General features: G+C 37.3%; 1 protein-coding gene across 4 annotated transcripts in view; it reads right to left on the minus strand.

Moving 5' to 3' along the window:
- Positions 1-18,754, minus strand: part of LOC139817318 (zwei Ig domain protein zig-8) — a 126,419-nt gene that overhangs the window by 38,560 nt on the left and 69,105 nt on the right. Inside the window, exon 1 of one of the 4 annotated variants that reach the window (XM_071785304.1) lies at positions 6,848-6,941. The exons of 2 other annotated variants lie outside the window; for them this stretch is intronic. The gene's annotated coding sequence lies outside the window, so the exon portion shown is untranslated. Of the gene's footprint in view, positions 1-6,847; positions 6,942-10,929; positions 11,985-18,754 lie in introns of those variants that run through there. One more of the 4 variants, XM_071785303.1, reaches the window with a different exon arrangement.

Here is an 18,754-nt window from a genome sequence, read left to right on the forward strand (position 1 = left end):
GCGAGGAATAGGGTCGATGGAATTGAAAGAATGGATCAAGTAGGGGGAGGAAAAGCACGATAGGGTCAGCAAGAGGAAAAGGGAAAGTGGTGGACGAATCTGATTTACGATAAAGAACAGGAAACGTATAGGCAAAGCATAATCGCAGCTTTTTCTCGGCGCGAGTGGAAAATTAGCGAGGCAAAAAAAAAAAGATTTACTTTTCTGTCTTCGTGTCCGAGTGATTTATATGCGAAAAAAGGAGCGGTAATAGCAGCATTACGATGCAGCTGAACTTTTCTCCCATCGTTTTTGCAATCTAACGCATCTCTTCATTCTCTTTCTCACATCTGTTTCTTCCTAGTAACTTTATCTCTCTTCTGACTTTGTTCTCGAGTAATTAGAATTATTATGATTAAACCGGTCGTTGGTTTTTTTACAGTTTAATCTTCCTTACCCTCCGGCGCCGAGCCAAATTACATCTGCTGCCGTTCATGCGAAGAAAATCAAGAAAGTCCGTGATTTCTGTTGCGTTCTTTTACGGTTAGAGCGATATCTTTTTTCTTTTCATTTTTCTACGACCAAGAGGTATTCTCCTTGTCGACTCTAAGAGGCCATAACTTGAAAACTTTAGATAATGCGTTGCATGTGTATGAATAAAAGCAAGCAAGTGCTTGAACGCTTTTATTTAGTCTCGAAAGATTTTATTTATTTATTTACATAATGTATAGTTGAATCCATTGAAAATAACTTTATAACTATTTACTTTTACTTATAGCAAATATTGTTAAAGTAAGAAGAAAAATAGATATTTACGTCCTTCTAAAGAGAATGCGTATGCTAAATATTTATTTGTATAAACAGATATATTTAGTCAATGCATTTTCGTAAAACAAATATAAAATTTGAGCACGAGGAAAATAATATGTCGTTTGTATATCAATACAATTTATTAAATAAAGTTTCTTTTTTTAATAGGGAAGGCAATAAGGTTTCCAAAATATTAAACATTTTTTTGTATTAGGTATATGTATACATATGTATGTATGTATATAATATAGAAAATATATTTTCACCGTTTAACGAGCGTTTTATTTCATTTCCGCAGACTGAAAACCGTAAAGACGAGATGACACAGATTAATAGTTGTAACAGAACAAAACGTCATATTGACAGATATATCATTGTATTTTGATTTTGTATGATGCATTGTTCTCAATGCTACCACGATTACATTTTCGACGGGGCAATACTGCCAATACCGTGATCCAAGGTTTCGCCAAATAGACAACAATAACATATCCTATTTTATGTTTAAGAAGAGGCTAAGCTGGACCAAAGACAATTCGGTGTAACGCGCGCGTTTCACATAGCTTTGGGGCGTTCGTTAGAATGTTCAAAGGAAGATAATAAACTCGTCTGGTCCGCTCTAATTACGCCCAGCGGGCATAGCGATTATCGGCATCGCGTAGCGTTGCTGGATTTTAAATAGCTGGCCGGTTACAAAGCATCCCGGTCTCGAGATACAATGCCTCCTCCTTCCTCTCTACAGAGTAACGAAGGCAATGAAGATGCTGAAAAAGCCACGGTCGTGTATGTTGCCGGTTTGTGTGGGGTCTTTTAATATCGTTCGTGGATCAATGCGTTGGACAAAGTGGAGTTTAGTTTGTGATGCTTGGACGTCGGTTCTGTGGCGCGCAAGCTTCCGAGCTTGAAATCGAGTTGGTTAGAACAACTAAACATTGGAAGAGAGTTATTGAAGATTGCCATCATTTTGTATGGTTACGTCAATCTATCGTTTGTTAGAGCTCAAAGGAGTCAGAAGCAAAGTGATAAGAAAGTTTGATTCGTGAACTAAAAACGTTATTTATGCGGAAAAAGGAACAAAAATGTACAATGTATGATATAAAATGTGTACACGTATAAAATTTATAATATATATTTTTTTAATAAATAAAATAAAACATTAAATTGATGCGCCGTAATGGTGCTACTGTGAGTCATAAGGTTGTTGACACCTGTTTGCGAAAGTTACGAAAAACTGTTTAAAAGTATAGGATGGGGGAACGAAACGGAGGCGAGACGAAACGTCCCGCAGGACGATAAATAAAATTATAAGGGTAGGCTTTAAACGAGGCGGAGAAATAAGAAAAATGTGGAGGGAAGAACTGGCATCAGAAAGAAGACTCCGTGAAGAAAGGTGACCGTTTGGTTTTCTTTTCTGAGAGTCTTTAATCGCGCTTATGAAAGAGAAACATACCGTCTACGCCGTCTACGGAGATGAAGATAGTCCTGACTGCTCCCGAAGCTTCTAAGGGCTGATTAAAATCTCAGCGTGCTGATTTAAGAGATCGAATTAAGTTTAACCGCTTCAATTCCCGAGCGATAAGGCTGGTTTTATTGGCGCACAATTGCTGAACCTTGCGCTAAATTAAAGCAAGTATTTCTAGCGGTAGCGCGGTCTTCCCTCGGAAAATGGAGCTTTTACTTTAGTTTTTACGACGTTACATTACCCTACAAATCAATGTAAACGTCATTATTCTTACAATGTTACGGACGATGTTGTCACAAGACGGAGAATTTAAATAATTGCCCTTGAACGATATTATGGCCGTTACTTTGAGATTTAACTAAGTTTTAACTTTGCGAAAAAACGTTTTTGTAGTAATATAGACAAAAGTTTATAATTAATATTGTATAAGTATCATTTGCGATAATGTAAATTTCAAAAAAATTGATATATTAAGTGAATATATCGCATATCATAAAATAGAAAAACAATATTAAATTAGTTCTTTGGAATCGATTACTTTTGTGATGGTTATGATAAAATAAGTCGTTGTTACATCGATCCTATATTTTAATATACTCGATGCAGATAAATGCAGTACGTGGAATGCAGCGCATGGAATTATATTCCGTAGACGAGAAAGATGAAATATCGAATGTGAGGAAATATAAAATCGAGGAAGGTTGCTTTTTAGTCACATTTAATTTACTGAGTTATTAGCAGTCTTTTAAATTCCGAGTAAATTCATGCATGATTGCGATTGGCGGCGCGCATTTTTACGAGACCGAATTTCCCTGCCTGCATATGCGCACACTACATGTTCGCTCTGTGACGAATTTATACGCGAATATGCGGGTATATATAAACCTTTTCTCGTTCGCGGATCCGAAAAATTGAGTCCTGTTTTATCGGTGCCGTTTAATCAGCTAACAAACTGATTGAGTTTGTTGAACCTCGTGTAGTGAAAAACAATATTTTCATGCGTGCTTCGTCATAACTATCTTTCACATACAAAAATGAATAACATTGACAAATCATTAAAGGCCGTAGACTGTAAGAAATAAAGATAAAATAAAACAAGGATCTTTTAAAATTTTGCCACTCTTGCTAATGTTCTCACTTTGCAGAGGGCACGTTTTTCTAGACTTGTGTTTAGTTGGTCGTACCCTTATCTTGAAAGAGAGATTGGCGCAAAAACGACCCCGCAGTATAACATAAGTCTGTTCGCTCCGACGTCAGAGCGATCCTTAATGGGAAATGGAAAAGTATCGCATGCTCAGAAAAGTTGAATCCTCCTTGGAAAGGTTTCAGTCCGCAAAAAGCGACGCTAACAGGAGATGATTGGTATGGTCGAAGGTGATGAACAGAGTTGGAAGGTAATGTAACTGGTAGCAGACCTTTTCGATCCCCACGGGGCGTGTCGAGCATGGAATTAGGCACTTTCCCAGAAAAGTACTTGATCCGGTTGGCTATATGAGTTTAGAACGACAGCTAATTACCACTCTCGCATCTCTCTCTCTCTCTCTCTCTCTCTCTCTTTCTCTCTCTCTCTTTCTTTCTCTGACTGTTATTTGCTTTTACATTCTGTTTTATACTTCTCCTTTCGCGCATTTCTGTCTTCCTTTCTTTTCATTCTACACATTCTCTCTCTTTTTCTCTCTTTTCATTTCTTTTTTACAAATCGTTTTCAATCTCGTTTCACGCTTTCAAACTTTAAAAATTCACCTTTACCGATTTGCAAAATCAGCATATGTGACTCTTTGTACACTGTGTAATCGATATCGTAACCGTATTCGAAAATGGTTTTTCTTTTAACACAGTTGTAAGTCTACTGTCAGCAGTGTCAGCACGAAAATAAAGATGAAAGGCGGTGGCGTTTGCTACGTCGCCGCGTTGTCAGGACATTTTTGGAGCATTTAACGAGCTAATTAAATTTCTTTTTAAAATCTTATTATGCAAATAAAATTCTTCGGATATAACAAAAGACTCGCAACCGCAAGAAGTAAGTAAATTGCAATAATAAACAAAAGTAATTTTACATGTTATTGTTGTTTTGCGTTGCAATAATACACACACGATAAATCGTTACGATTGCAAAAATAAAAATGAGTTCTTCGGCAGAAATGCGATTATAAATCCGACAGAAAATACCTTCCCATATAGGGTTTTACAATCGGCCTAATACTGGGCCAGTATAACTAATACTGGTCCAGTATTGGACCGATTGTAAAACTCTATATAGATTATATTTGAGCATGTGAATTAAAAATGTGCTTTTTGCTGTTTATTGCTGAACAGAACTGTTATTTTGTCTTTCTATTCTATCCCTAGCAACGGTGATATAATCGTTACAAAAAACGTAAATAAAAACTAAATAAGTATAGCCAAGAAATTTGATATTTACTTTACAGAAAATAGATAAGATTTGCAATTAAGATAAAATATATGTATAACATATACAATGGTTCTACATGTGTATGAAATTGCTGCCGTAACTGAACAATAACAATTCGCCGTGCCAATTGTCTTTTACATCTTATCTCTTGCATGTATTATGCAAAGCACGCAATATCGTAATGAATTACTTGTAGAAAACAAGAGATCTCTCGTGAACTCTCAATAATGCAAACCGCGCGGTCCAATTATCAAATACTCTCCTCTCTGATAAACGTTTTATCTACCTCTTTCTTACCCAGATCCTTTCATCTTCAGGATTATTAAGATTTGTTTTTTTTTTCTGTGAAAACAATAAAAACGGACTACTTGAAATATCTTTAATAACGGTAATCGCCTTTATAAGTTCAAGTTCCTCGATGGAAAGATCAATCATTACTTTGATTGGCTGAGCCATCGAAACGACGTGATGTGGTTTGTAGAACGATACGCGATGGTTATCGTACGGCTATCTAATACACCGACAGATCACGGAGCACTTTGTTCCACTGTTTTTTTGCTGCCGATGGAAAGCACTCTCCATTTACACTGTAAAAGCTTCGCACAACTGAGGCACCGAGTAAAGCGAACCGAGAGACCTGGAAACAAATCGAGACGACTCGAGACGAGTGTACGAAGGGATGCGATGGTATGTATACGTAGATCGTCTGCGGAATTTTCTCGTGAAATTTGCTAGTAAGCTTCGCCGGTGTTCGCGTATACAAGATAAATAATGCATGACGCAATAGCGTCATTTTCTGACATGGTATAATTAACCGTCAAGTTATTCTGACTAAATGTGGCAGCAAATTGCTGTCATATATATGTGGCATATCAGGAAAATATTGTTCATCGCGCACACTACACATACACGATATAACATTTTCTATCTCGGTTTATCACGCGTCACTCCCGCGCGCTCCGAATTCCGGAAAACCTCTCGCTTATTTCCGAGTACGATATCGCGACGCGCTTTCCTTCGCATAGCTGGTTTCCGTCGCGGAAACAATATCAACCGGCGTCATATTTCATTCGTGAACGCGCAGTAAGGCCGACAAAGCTCCGAGGCTACAGATATCGCGTCGGGCGATCGATAACGTCGTAAAGGATTCATCATAATCAGTTGCGGAATCTCGACCCCGTGGATTTGATTCGACGCGGTTTGATTCCATTATGGCGCTTCTATCGACATGGGATACACGCTTTGATTATATCCGAGCTTCATGGCACGGAAACGTAACCCAGCTACACTGAGAAGGGAAACGTGGAATTCAAGGAGGACGACCTGGGTATTCCGATCACGTGTCGAACAACCGACGGCGCGTTTCTATCCCAGCCGCGCCGTAGCGTTTCCTCTCAATTCCCTTTTTCCACGGAAAGAGAGTTCTTGAACTTCGCGTTCTCGAACATCTCTAAGAGACGTCTCTCTTCGCGTCTTGTCTTCGAGCCGATCCTCGAGGCCCACCCACGCGTTCCACTTGAATAAGCGAGCCGATTCTCGCCCACGATTTCGCACGATGGGATCTTCGCGCGTACCAAAGGGACGGCACGTGGCCAGAGACATGCTTTGTCCCGTCAGAAGTTGAAAGCTAAAATATCTGTGGAATTTCCTATTGTGTGTAGAGAATTTCGCGCCAAAAGAGTCACTACACTCTGATATGCGAGGGTATTTTCCGTGCCGGAACAATGTCAAATGTATTGTCCGCTTTCCCTATTTGGAAAAATTTCTATTTCTAAAATAACTACTTCCTCAGAGGTTTAAAAGAAGCTTACTTTTTATTCCTATAATTTGGTCCGGCGAATCTCTGTTACAGTAGAGGGAAAATGGTCGCAATTACTAGAAACTTGTTCACCAGAAGTCGCCAAAACAACGACAAGAAACGAAATCAAGTAAAGAGCTTCTCGAATAATTGATAACCCGGGCGTTTCTATACAGCATGGATTCTGAAATTAAATGAACTTTAAATCATACCATTTATTCGCTCGAGCCTAGCGGAACTAGTTTGGGCGTGAGTTAGATTCACGTGAAATAAATAACTCAGCAGTTTTTGCCAGCCGATCGTTGTCGGCCATTAGAAGAGAGCTTCGAAGCTTCCGGCGCCGTAGTTTCCGGGTCATCGCGGAATATCAAGCGGTCGATCTTACCCTTAATTACAAGTCATTGTCCCGGGTAGCACTGCGCGAGTCCGAGTTCCAAGAAACTTGCTTGATCGCCTTGCAGCTGCGAGCACGCGTCGTTCGGTCGCATGACTACCCGAGTGTACGAAGAGAGCTGCCTCTTGAGCTGCTCGAGCTTAATGGAACTTCTACTTGGATGCTACAACGCTACCTTCCTATCTTCCAATTGATTCCACTCACGCGCCCCCTTCGAGGTAGCCCATATCGATAGCTCTAACTATTCGAGGAGAAAAAAAAATCGATCTCTGCCTATCGTTCATTCTTACCATCTTACGGTTTTATCGCGCGCTTTCGATCAATTGGGAATTCATGTGATTTTATTATCCAAGTCGGTTGGGAATGTCAGTACGCCCGAAGATTCTATCGATCAAGTAATTGAGTTACGAAGCAAGAACTGGAAATGGTAAAGTAAAAGTAACCACACATCATGCTCGATCGTGTGAAAATGCACATGATTTTCGAGATTGCGACCAGAAAAGAAAATAGACGATATACGACAGTAATAAAAAATAATAATGCAAATAAGAAAAAGATAAAGAGTTTAATGTCTGTAGCATAATTTACAATTTTTTAATTCTATAATTTAATTGATAAGATAAGCATCGCAATTTATATACAATCTTAATAATTCTATAATAATATTTACTATTGATGTAATATAAATGTAAATTTAATCTAAAATTCTAAATTAATCTTCTTGCATTAAACAACATATATTCGTATACGGAAAGAAAGTTTTGCTGAAGTATCTAATTTAGCTAAGATACAGATCTGAAAATAATGTTGTTGCATCATCAAAATAATTATGTAGAACACTCAAAACACTGATTGCTAAAATTTCAAAATTTTTTACATCATTATCACCATACTTCAGCGACCTATTATAATTATTTTGATGGTGCAGCAAAATTATTTTCAGATCTGTATCTATGCTAAATTTTTAGATATTTCAGAAAAACCGTTCTTTCCGTGTACCAATTTAATCAATAATGTGTTCTTTGCTACGCAAAAATAAAAATAAAAATCATGATTATATCGACGGTATAACGGATTTTTCTTTCGCCTCTTTACTTCGAAATTTCGCGTACGTCTGCAATTATCCATAGAGTGTAATCGGCGGTACATTTTAATCACCGAAAAAAGGTAAAAGGTTTCGCATTGTGAGAATTATAGCTGAGCCGCTTTGGGAACTTCCAGTTGATTCCACTCACGTGCCACTCCGTAGTGACTTATAAAGACGTTTATATCCACTCAAGTGAAAAAAAAAAGGATTTGGTAGATGCTTTTGTGTCTTCTCCGAAACTTGAGTTATAAAGTAATAAGTATACTCATTTAGTAATTTCGTACAATAAGAAATTTTTTCGCACACTTTTTCAATCAGAGATGAATTCTGCCGGTGCGAGGTTTCATCGGGAGAGAAAAAAAAATGATGCATTTTCTTTTTAAAAGAGCTTCAAAGGGGATTACGAGATTTAACGGATTAATATCGCTTAATCTTTTTTTTGCGCTTTCTGTTATCAAAGCACGAAACGCTCATGCGAGTGCATGTCGCGTGCGTTACACGATGGAGAGTTTCCGCTGCACAGACCACCGCACCACCGGGCGCGGTGTTACCGTTGCGCTTAATGGAACGCGAACTTGGCGTTAGCGCTGCCTCATCGTATCCCTCCCAATCGATTTTACTCACGCGCTACACCGGAACAGATTGCACGCTTCCCCTGTATCTAGTCGCAATGAAAAACGGTCGCTGTTTTCGGTTCATCATCGCATCTGCGCTTTTATCGCAGGTCACGCGCATCCGTTCGCAACGACGTCCATAACTCTCGAGCCCCGAAGACGAACGCGCTTTCGATATTTTCTTCAATTTGTTAGATTGCGATGAGAGAGAATGGCCTGCATTCAGAGAATATGTTGCGGAGAACGGTACGGACGCGAAGGCACTTCTCTATTGTTGTTCTAATTTTTACGGCCATAAAACGATGTATTCCTCACCGAATCTTTACGATCAAAACCTTAGAGATTTTTAAGTACACGAAGTGAAGTGAAGTGATTGTTGCTATAGCGATAACGATAATGCGAAAAGAAATATCGACGAAGTTATGTAATATACGAGATACCCTATATTATGGAAATGTATATATACGTATCACAAAGAATTTCCCCTATTCTGTTTCCTGCTGTTTGCTACACTCAGAGAAAAAAAGATAGTACCAGCAACCAGAAAACTAAGGAAAAATAGCCTCTCAACTATGTATTGTGAAGTTGCGATAAGAAAAATGTATAAGTTGTACAAACTCAGGAAACATAGTAATGTTGACCATTTGTAATAAATATGCTGGGATGGAATACAAGAATATAGTAATGTAAGACAGTTTTTTATTAACGAAAAATATATCATTAGCAAAATATGTGTCATAGTATGTTATTATGGCATATTAATTTATATATATGTATATATATTAATTTTTATGTATTTAAAAAAATGTCTAAACCGAAAAAATTGTTATAGCATTTCTATGAAGTTATTTACATAACTATATACAGTAATTTCGCTATTTTATTATTATTTAATAGCGACATACTACGAATTTTAATATCCAACATCACATTTGTTGCTACGACTGTATTTTGATAATTTTAAAAACTATAACTTTTGTTCTCACGATTTTATAAAATTATAGTTGCAGCTACTAAACATTCAGAGTAATTATATTATAATTATATTAGTTGGCAGAACCATTTTGTTTTCTCAGAGTTTATTCTCTCGAGATTAAAAAAAAAATAGAATTAATATAAGAGTGTTATAAAATTATTCCTGTAGTTTCGTCTTAATTAATTTACATACGATTAACTTAGAATACGATTACACATATTGAGTATATCTGATCTTGTTTGTATCTCGCAAATAGATATACATTAATTATGTAATCTCTAAAAAAATGTTCAATTATTACAAAACTAATATTCAAATCTCTCACGATCATTATACAGGATGGCGCACATAAAACCGGCCCTAAACATAAAATACAGCTTTAAAGTTTTATTTCGTATTTCCGCGCATGTGTCGCATTCACGAAAGAACATGTGCCGACATACTTCTCCACAATAAAAACGCGTACTTCAATTGAATATAGCATATATATGACTCACGCAGAGAAACAGATGCAGACAAAATATAACTTTAAAAACTATATTTTGTGGTTTTATGTGCGTCACTCTGTGTATTTTGTACCTATCAAATGTTATTCGTATCTTGCAAATGGATATTTAACAGGATAATCACATAACTTATGAAAAAAAATTAAATTATTTCAAAATTAATATTTCAATACGTTTGAAAATAATCACTTATCTCAAAGATAATTACATACTTTGCGCCTGCATGTCAAATGCTATTCGTATTTTACGAATAGATGTTTTACAAACTATTTCAGTACGTTAGAAAATAATCATACGTACTTTGTGTATCAAATTTTATTGTAAATAGATATTTAATACCTAAGACAATTACGTAATTTCTGAAAAAAATTCAATTATTACAAAAACTAATATTCAAATATCTCAAAGATAATTATATACGTTATAATTATATACGCGCCTATATAGAATACTATTCGTATCTTGCAAATAGATATTTTACAAGATAATTATATAATTTCCGAAAAAAATATCTTCTAGATTATATTCTTTCAAAACTTCCTAGACACAAACTTTTCTCTTATGGCCAGTCTACAATGAGTCGTTAGTCGTTAGTCAGATGTCGGAAGAAATAGTTATAAGCGTATTGTAAGCAATCGAAGGCCTGTAATCGGTGATCGTAAGAGATGGCATTTGGCCAATCGCTTATGATTGCCGATTACAGACTTCCGATCGCCTTATGACACGTTTATGACTTTTTTCGACTCTCTTCCGACATCTGACTAACGACTCGACTCATTGTAGACTGGCCATTACTGTTAGATAGATCGTTCAAATAACGAAGAGCAAAATGAATGATATGCTACGAATGATAGATAACAAATAAGTAATTAGTAAGGAATTACACTTGCCAGGGGTTGCTCCGCCGTCGCTCGATGCCTCCCAGGCCTCCTCCTTTCAGGTTAGATTCCCCCATAGTTTCCTCTCGACGCTCACGTGCACTCGCGAAAATGAAATTAATTACGGGCGCGCACTAATCAGCAGTGTATACGACGATCGCGTACTTTGCACGGCATTTCCGACGTTAATCACACGCGGCACGCATCTTATCACTTATCATTTTGCGACATGAAAAGAACGTTCACATCAATTAAAACGCGTCATTTTCACGACCGTACTTGCTATTAGTTGCTATTTAAACGCGCCAAGTATGCAACTGATGCAACTCGGAAACGTGTCATGTAGCCACATTATTAACCAAAAAATTCCAAGACAATCAATGTTGCCAACTTTATTTCACGCAACCAATCAGGCGACGCAATTGACAAAGTCAAATTAATGATTAACTGGCGAATTACGCGACGAGCCAAATATATTAAAATGTACAAGCAAAATTTTCGCGGAATATATTTCAAGCGAACGATGAGTTCCGCGAAATATGCGTACATGCATTATTAATAAACGCTCGGTATATCGAAGCTTTTCGTTATTCAAGTCGCAGATCCGGCAATGCGCCGAATGCGCGTGTTACCTCGCGCTTTCAACGATAAAAGCACGAAAGAGCGAACTAGCAAAGAGGGCTCTCTTCCCGTTCCCCACCGCCCCCACCGGCGACGTTACCGTTGTGGAGCATCTTTATTCAGCGTTACCAGCGCTCTCTGATCGCCCGTGCAGGAGTAATCGCGCTCGTGACACTTGCCGCGGATCGCGTTGCGAAAGGTAATGGGAGCGGAGCGAGGAGCGATTTATCCGACCGGCTCGAGTTGCGACGTACGAATGATAGCCCTGTGGCACGCCGGGCACGCGGCGCGGTTTGCCTTTTGTCTGTGTGTGTACGCGCTCGCGCGCGGTATGCCGTCGCGTCGGCCGTTACGAATTGGGCGCTTCTTACTGCGTAAACAGGCCGCCCCTACTTCCCCCCCCCCACTACCGAGGCGCGGCGATCACTCGTATACGGCGCGCCGCGGCGCGGCTCGAGTCGGCTGCGTTATTACTTATTATTCTTCGGAATGCCATCGCGACGAGATCGCAAGCAGGATGAGCTCCGACGAACTACGGACGATTAAAGATTGCCGGTATAATAGTAACGCTCGTACGACGTGTAAGAGTATCCATAAGAGTATCTCGTCGAAGGTAAACGAATCTCTGGCGTATTACTAAAAGGAAAGCGTCTCTCGTCAATTTCACTCTTGAAGGAACTTTTAAAACGTATTATGTTCCCGTATCATATTCTGACGCTCGATAGAAAAGAGGAAATAGAAGCGACTTAACTCGCGTGCATAATTAGCTGCTTGTAAATTGTATTTAGGGGCGTACGGTTGTTTGTCGAGGCAGATATATTTCGCATGGTTTGTTATTCGTTTGAACGTGGAAACCGCGAGCTGAACACGGCGGACGAACGTTATAAATTATCGTTTCACTTTGATATTTACGCGCGGCAATTGTTTCTTTAACGATGATTGGATTTGATTACGTTTCGCGAGAGCGCAACGCTTTTCGCCAGGTTTATATATCGATCGAATGTAATTTGCCGAGCACCTTTTGAATGGAGAGCGCGGAGTAATAGGTACGCTTATATTTCTGTGTTTCGGGGGAAAGCTTCGATGTGCCGTTTATGTCGTTTATTAATAATAGATACATATACATTTTGCGGGATTCATATATGTACGAGCTAGATATAGTAATTATTGTATCACGCGCTAATTTCGCTCGTACGTTTTAGAATATGGTTTAGAATATGGTCGCGTTTTTCGGTTAATCAATAATTTGATTTCGTGCATCCGCGACATCGGAACAAAGTTGGCAACATTGTCTCCAGATTTTTTTTGGTCACTAACGCGTAATGTCGCGCGCGCGCGCGCGAAGCGGCACGACTCCGAGCTCCGAGTTTCGTCGCGACGAACGGTATCGTAATAAACTCGGCGTTTTAAACTTTAAACTCTGCGCGGCTCCTTTCTTCTCCTCGACTCATAAGTTTTCCGTCGTAGGGTGATAAAGTGCGCGTCGCGTGCGATTAATGTCGGGGAGTGCCGTGCAAAGTACGCGATCGTCGCGTACTGCTGATTAGCGCGCGCACGGGCGTAATTAACCTTATTTTCGCGAGTGTTATGTGACTACCGGGGGAGGAAGCAGCACCGGAGGAACCTTAACCTGAGAGGAGGAGGAGGCCTGGGAGGCATCGGGCGACGGCGGAGCAACTCGGAGGTACGTATTTCGGTTACTTATTTGCTATCTACTGTTCGCAGCATCATTCATTATTTGCTCTCGGTTAAGTTTCAAAAGCATATATTTTACAAGATTTTTTTCGGTAATTATCTTGTAAAGTATCTGTTTGCAATATACGAATAAGTTTCGATAGGCGTAATGTATATAATTATGTTTTTGAGACATTTTAATATTAATTTTTTAACATAATAAAAATAACTGAATATTTATTTTAAAATTAATTTTGAAATAATAGAATATTTTTTTTAAAATTATGTAATTATCTTGTAAAATATATATATCCTGTTCGCAAAATATGAATAAAATCTGATATACGTATATATAATTACCGTTTGAGGTATTTTAATATTAATTTTGAGATAATTGGAATAATTGAATATTTATTTTAAGATTGATTTTGAGATAATAGAATATTTTTTGAATTATGTAATTATTGACTTGTTAAATATCTGTTTGCAAGATACGAATAAAATTCGATAGACCCAGTGTATATAATTATTTTTTAAAAAATATTTGAATATATCAGTTTTGTGATTTTATTGAATATTTGTTTAAAAATTATGTAATTACGTTGTTAAATATCTGTTTGCAAGATACGAATATATATATAAGATCCGACACGCATATATAATTTCTTTGAGATATTTTAATATTAATTTTGAGATAATTGAATATTTTTTCGGGAACTATGTTCTTATCTTGTTAGCATTTATTAGCAAGAGATAAACGAGACACACGCAATATATAGTATTAATTTTTGAGATATTTAAATATTAATTTCTTTGGGCATTGCTATAATTTTAATTTTTAATTTGTATGTTATAGACCAACGAAGCTACAATTCTGCTGTTAAACTCCGCTGTTGCGCATCGTATCCGTGAGTCATATTATCTTCTATTTTAAATTGTACAATTCAAAATTTACCATTGAAGTTAACTAAAGGAAAGTGGTAGAAATAATTTTTTATAACATACTTATGTTAAATCTACTTTAAGAAAGATAAAGTATAACAATAGAAAATAGCAGATCAGAATAAACGAAAGTCTCTTTGTAATGTACATATGTACATACATGCATAGTATGCACATACAAAGTATCCTATGTATATTGCATCTTCGTCGATATTCCCTTTCGTGTTACCGCTTAGTAAGTTCACTTTACTTCGGGTACTTGCGATTGCATAAAATTCCCAAGATTTAGATCGTGAACATTTGGGTAAGAAAGTATAGATCGTTTTATGGCTGTAAGAGAAATATGACAATGACACCGAGGCGTTCTCGCGTCTTTTTGCTCGTCCCGTTCTCCGCGACTTTTTTCTTTCAATCTCTTACTCGCCGCGTCGCAATAAAGCAGTTTTGTTCCTTTCAGCTCCTTCGACTATCGGCGGTGTATTCATTTTTCAACTCGCTCCTTTCTATTCTTTTCTTTTTTTCTATTTTGCTGCTACAGATATGTTAATCACGCCGACCTCGCCGTTATTCTCATCGGAATTAAGATCGCTCGTGATTCTATGTAATGCGTTTCAACTATATAAAAGCGTTATATAATACTGGTCCTTTTTTGGTCCATTTGGTCCAATTATTTAATGGAAGAAATATCCAAGGAAGCGCGTTAATGATTTTTATATTCCTCACAGTCTCGATATTTTGCAGTGATCTTTATTCGATTAACGACGGATATCAATGCAATATATATTTATTTTCTATCACTTTTCTTTATTCTTGTAAAATGTAATTCATTGATGAATTATGCAGTCTACATTATTGTTTATTATTTATTATCACATATTATAAATACAAACACATATACACAAGAAAAAAATATATTATGTGATTGCTGAATCTTTTTATATTTAAAATCTTCATAGATTATATTTTCTGTATATGGAACAGTTTTTTATAATATAAGTTACGTTTTAGAAATTTATGTAGGGTGTTCGCAATTTTGGAGACGTAATATAAATGCGAGTTTTTAATCTATTTAATACCTCATTCAGCAGTTACGCAATTTACTTAATTAAGCGAGACTTGCGAGACTTTCATGGTTTAGACACATGAGAAATATGAGCATAAATTAATAATTCCGTTATTTCTTATAAAAAATTCATCCCTTTAAAAATATATATTATATTATTTTTAAGAGAGTTGTATTTATACCTAAAGTTCTATAATCTATACAATTGACTTATTCAATATGTATAAACAATATTTTATCTATATTTCTAAAAAACGACATAAACTGTCGTTCCATTTTTCGTCGAGGAAAACACTGGTTTGACAGTTAAATTTCTTAGTCTGGTTCCCTAATCCTCCCATGCTCATTTGCCTAATGCACATCATCTCGAGGACAAATAACGCGCCGCATAAGTACACGTTTAAATCATTATACCCTTCTTTTCCTCGTCATCGTCTCTCAAGCTTAATGGTTATCCACTTAGCATTACGTGTGCTTCGGTCTGAGAAGTTGGAATTTCGCAGCGTGAATCTGGGGAATTTGGAGAAACATGCACGTAGTAGAATAGGTCGGCGTCTAGAAGGGCGACGACAATGATGTCGAGGGCTCTCTTCTGCTCTTTCTCTTTTCCAGCTTCTCCCCTTCTTCCTTTTCCCCGCCTTCTCCTTCCATTTTCTTTCAGTCCGTTTCCTTTTCAGTCCCTTTCACCTCCGATTCTCTTCGTCTTTCATTTTTCGTCACCGGCACTGCTCGTTCACCCCACGATGGTTCGTAACGGATAATAAGCTCTTCTCGGGGTCGTCCGACTTTCCGCGGGCGTGCCCCTGTACCAGAAATAAGACGCGACTTGTTCGTACCGTGGGGCAATTGCTTTTACTTCTAGCCTCCCACGAGAATTCCGCGAGTCTCTCCGTGGCTCTTTGCCAGTCTGTGTGTGTGAGGGAGCTCAGGCGATATGTATTCGTCTTGCATGTATGTATATAGCCGCGAACTCGCGACAGTCGCTACTGCCGTGTAGATATAACAAGTGCAGTGAATGAAATCCCATCATCAAGTTAGATTTAAGACATCGAGAATATCGAATTCTATTCCCGCAGAGCTTTTATTTACTGAACATTATTTGTCATGACCGTTTCGAATACGTAAAGGTTCCGATGTCGCGCGAATGTAAAGAAATATGTGTACACTTATGCGTGTATACTGACGTGGAAGATTAAAATTTGATTAAAATTATATCTGGAAGAATTATATGTGAAAAAAGCTAGGAATAGCCTAAAAGCAAATAGAATTAAAGATAGATATGACAAACTTTTATTTCCTTCTCTCTTACTCAATTTTTAACTTTACTTGAAAAGAGAAAGAAAGATTTTCTAATAAGAACATTTATTTTTTGCACAATAATTCTTAATTTAGTTTTTCAATTATCCATATCCAGATTATTTTTCGCAAATACGAAAGATCGCGCTGTGTGATCTTTGGGCGTGTGATGAGTATTTCGAGCTTTTTTTTTCTCACGCGATTTCTCATCTATTTATATGATTACGACTGCTACTAACCGAGGAGCCGCGTTATCTCCGACAAAAGGAAACCATCTCGATATCAACATTCTCGAGACTGCGTCTTGCATGAGTTTGGCCGTTTTTCGAGCCATTTCAGATTCGCGGCTCAGATCGAGCTATCTTGTATGACAATTGACAACGTTACATGACAATCTTACGACGATACTCTAGTCTCTAAAGACGCGTTTGCGACATCCGTATGAACTTTGAACTTCCTTCAGTACAACGACGCCTGGGCATAACCCGTGATCGATCGTCGAAAGAACGCCGACCCAATTCGCTTCGTCGACGCTCTCTTATAACGAAAGCAGCTACCGGACGTCGTCTTGGGAAATGGGCCTCTTTCGCGAGACGAGATATTTTTGCGATCGATTCTTATTTCGGCACATGAACAGATAGGATAGGATAGTGCTCGGTATCGTATTTTCTTTCCTTTCCGATTTTTTTCGATGGTTTCCCATTAAAAAGCCCGTTATATCATGAAAAGGGTCGTATTCATATCATGCATTATATCGCTCTGTGGTGGAGTAATAAGACTCTTATCACCCTTATCGTTCGGGATGGGAAAGATGCTTTGAAGAAGGCGGCAACAGAAACGAGTTACGACTGATATTTGCGACCTATATAATAATTCTTGAATAAAATGTATATAAAGTCGATAGTTGTTACATAAATATGCAAAAATTCAAAGTTGAAAGTTATTTAAATATGATGAAATAAAAAATAAAATTTGAATATTGAATTTTAGAATAAAAACAAGGCTACAGATAAATCTTGCAATTCTATCGATTGACTGTTAATCGAGTAATTATTGATTATTGTTTATTGAATTGATTTTATATCGTCAGATTTGCAGACTTGGCATTGTATTTAATTTTTATTCGCATGATGAATACCTTAAGAGAAGGAAAAATGGCGAAAGTAATAATTTTCATGTTATAATATAAAATCATTACTGCTCGTTATACGAGACACTATACTTACGTACCAGTGTATGCTACTTGAAATGCGCGCGCTCCTTTTAAAACGACACGACGATAACCAACATTTGACTCGTTGAATATTTCCGTCACGTACACCGCGAATAACACGTCCGACACCGTCCAAGAAATGAAAACCATAAATTCCTGGAATCTCCATTTTTAGCGTAGCGCATTGTAGATGGTGGCTTCGTCAAAATCGAATCAGCTGCCTAATCTTGTACCGCGTGTTGCATGATGATGGTACTATGCGATCATCGCGCAATAATCCTTCATTGCAGATTTATTATCTGGATCCGTCTGCGTACAAGATGCTATATAAATTCGGAAGATTTTCTTTTCAGTTTAATACTTCTCTTGTCAATTGTGAGAGCATAAATGTCTAATGTTGATTTATCGGTAAATCAGCTATAATATTCACGTTTACTGTAATGATTCTTTGTTATTATAGAATAATAATTATAATACATTTTTTAATATTTTTAATTTAATATATAATATACAAATATACATAAATGTACGAATAAATAGGATTTAAATCGTTTAACAATCGACTAACGAAATTCTATTCACGCATTCGTCATTTATTCCGGAGACAAAAATTATCGTGTGGAGCATTGTAATAATTTATCTTCTCCGTTAAATCGCAGTATTTAGAAAATGTTGCCCCAGAGAATAGGTTCAACATGATGAAATTGATTGTTGTTTGCGAACAAATCATTTATTGTGTATTATCGGGCGTTTCGCAATTTGGAGTAAATTATGCTGCTGGTAAATCACAGGATTCAGTCTTGTGCACATTGATGCATAATAAATTTCTAATCGACGTCTTTGTTCCAATAATGTATTCACGAGTTAATAAAGTAGCGGAGCATTGTGATCATGAGCATGCGTGATAATCATGCAAAGTTGAATATTCTGTATTTTATAGCATCGAGTCGCGACAATTTACAAGGCTACACTGTTGCAGTATATTAGGGGGGATGTGGAAATAGGGGAGCATGATACGAGGATTACCT

Source organism: Temnothorax longispinosus, chromosome 8, assembly GCF_030848805.1.
Source record: "Temnothorax longispinosus isolate EJ_2023e chromosome 8, Tlon_JGU_v1, whole genome shotgun sequence".
In the NCBI taxonomy this organism is placed as follows: domain Eukaryota; kingdom Metazoa; phylum Arthropoda; class Insecta; order Hymenoptera; family Formicidae; genus Temnothorax; species Temnothorax longispinosus.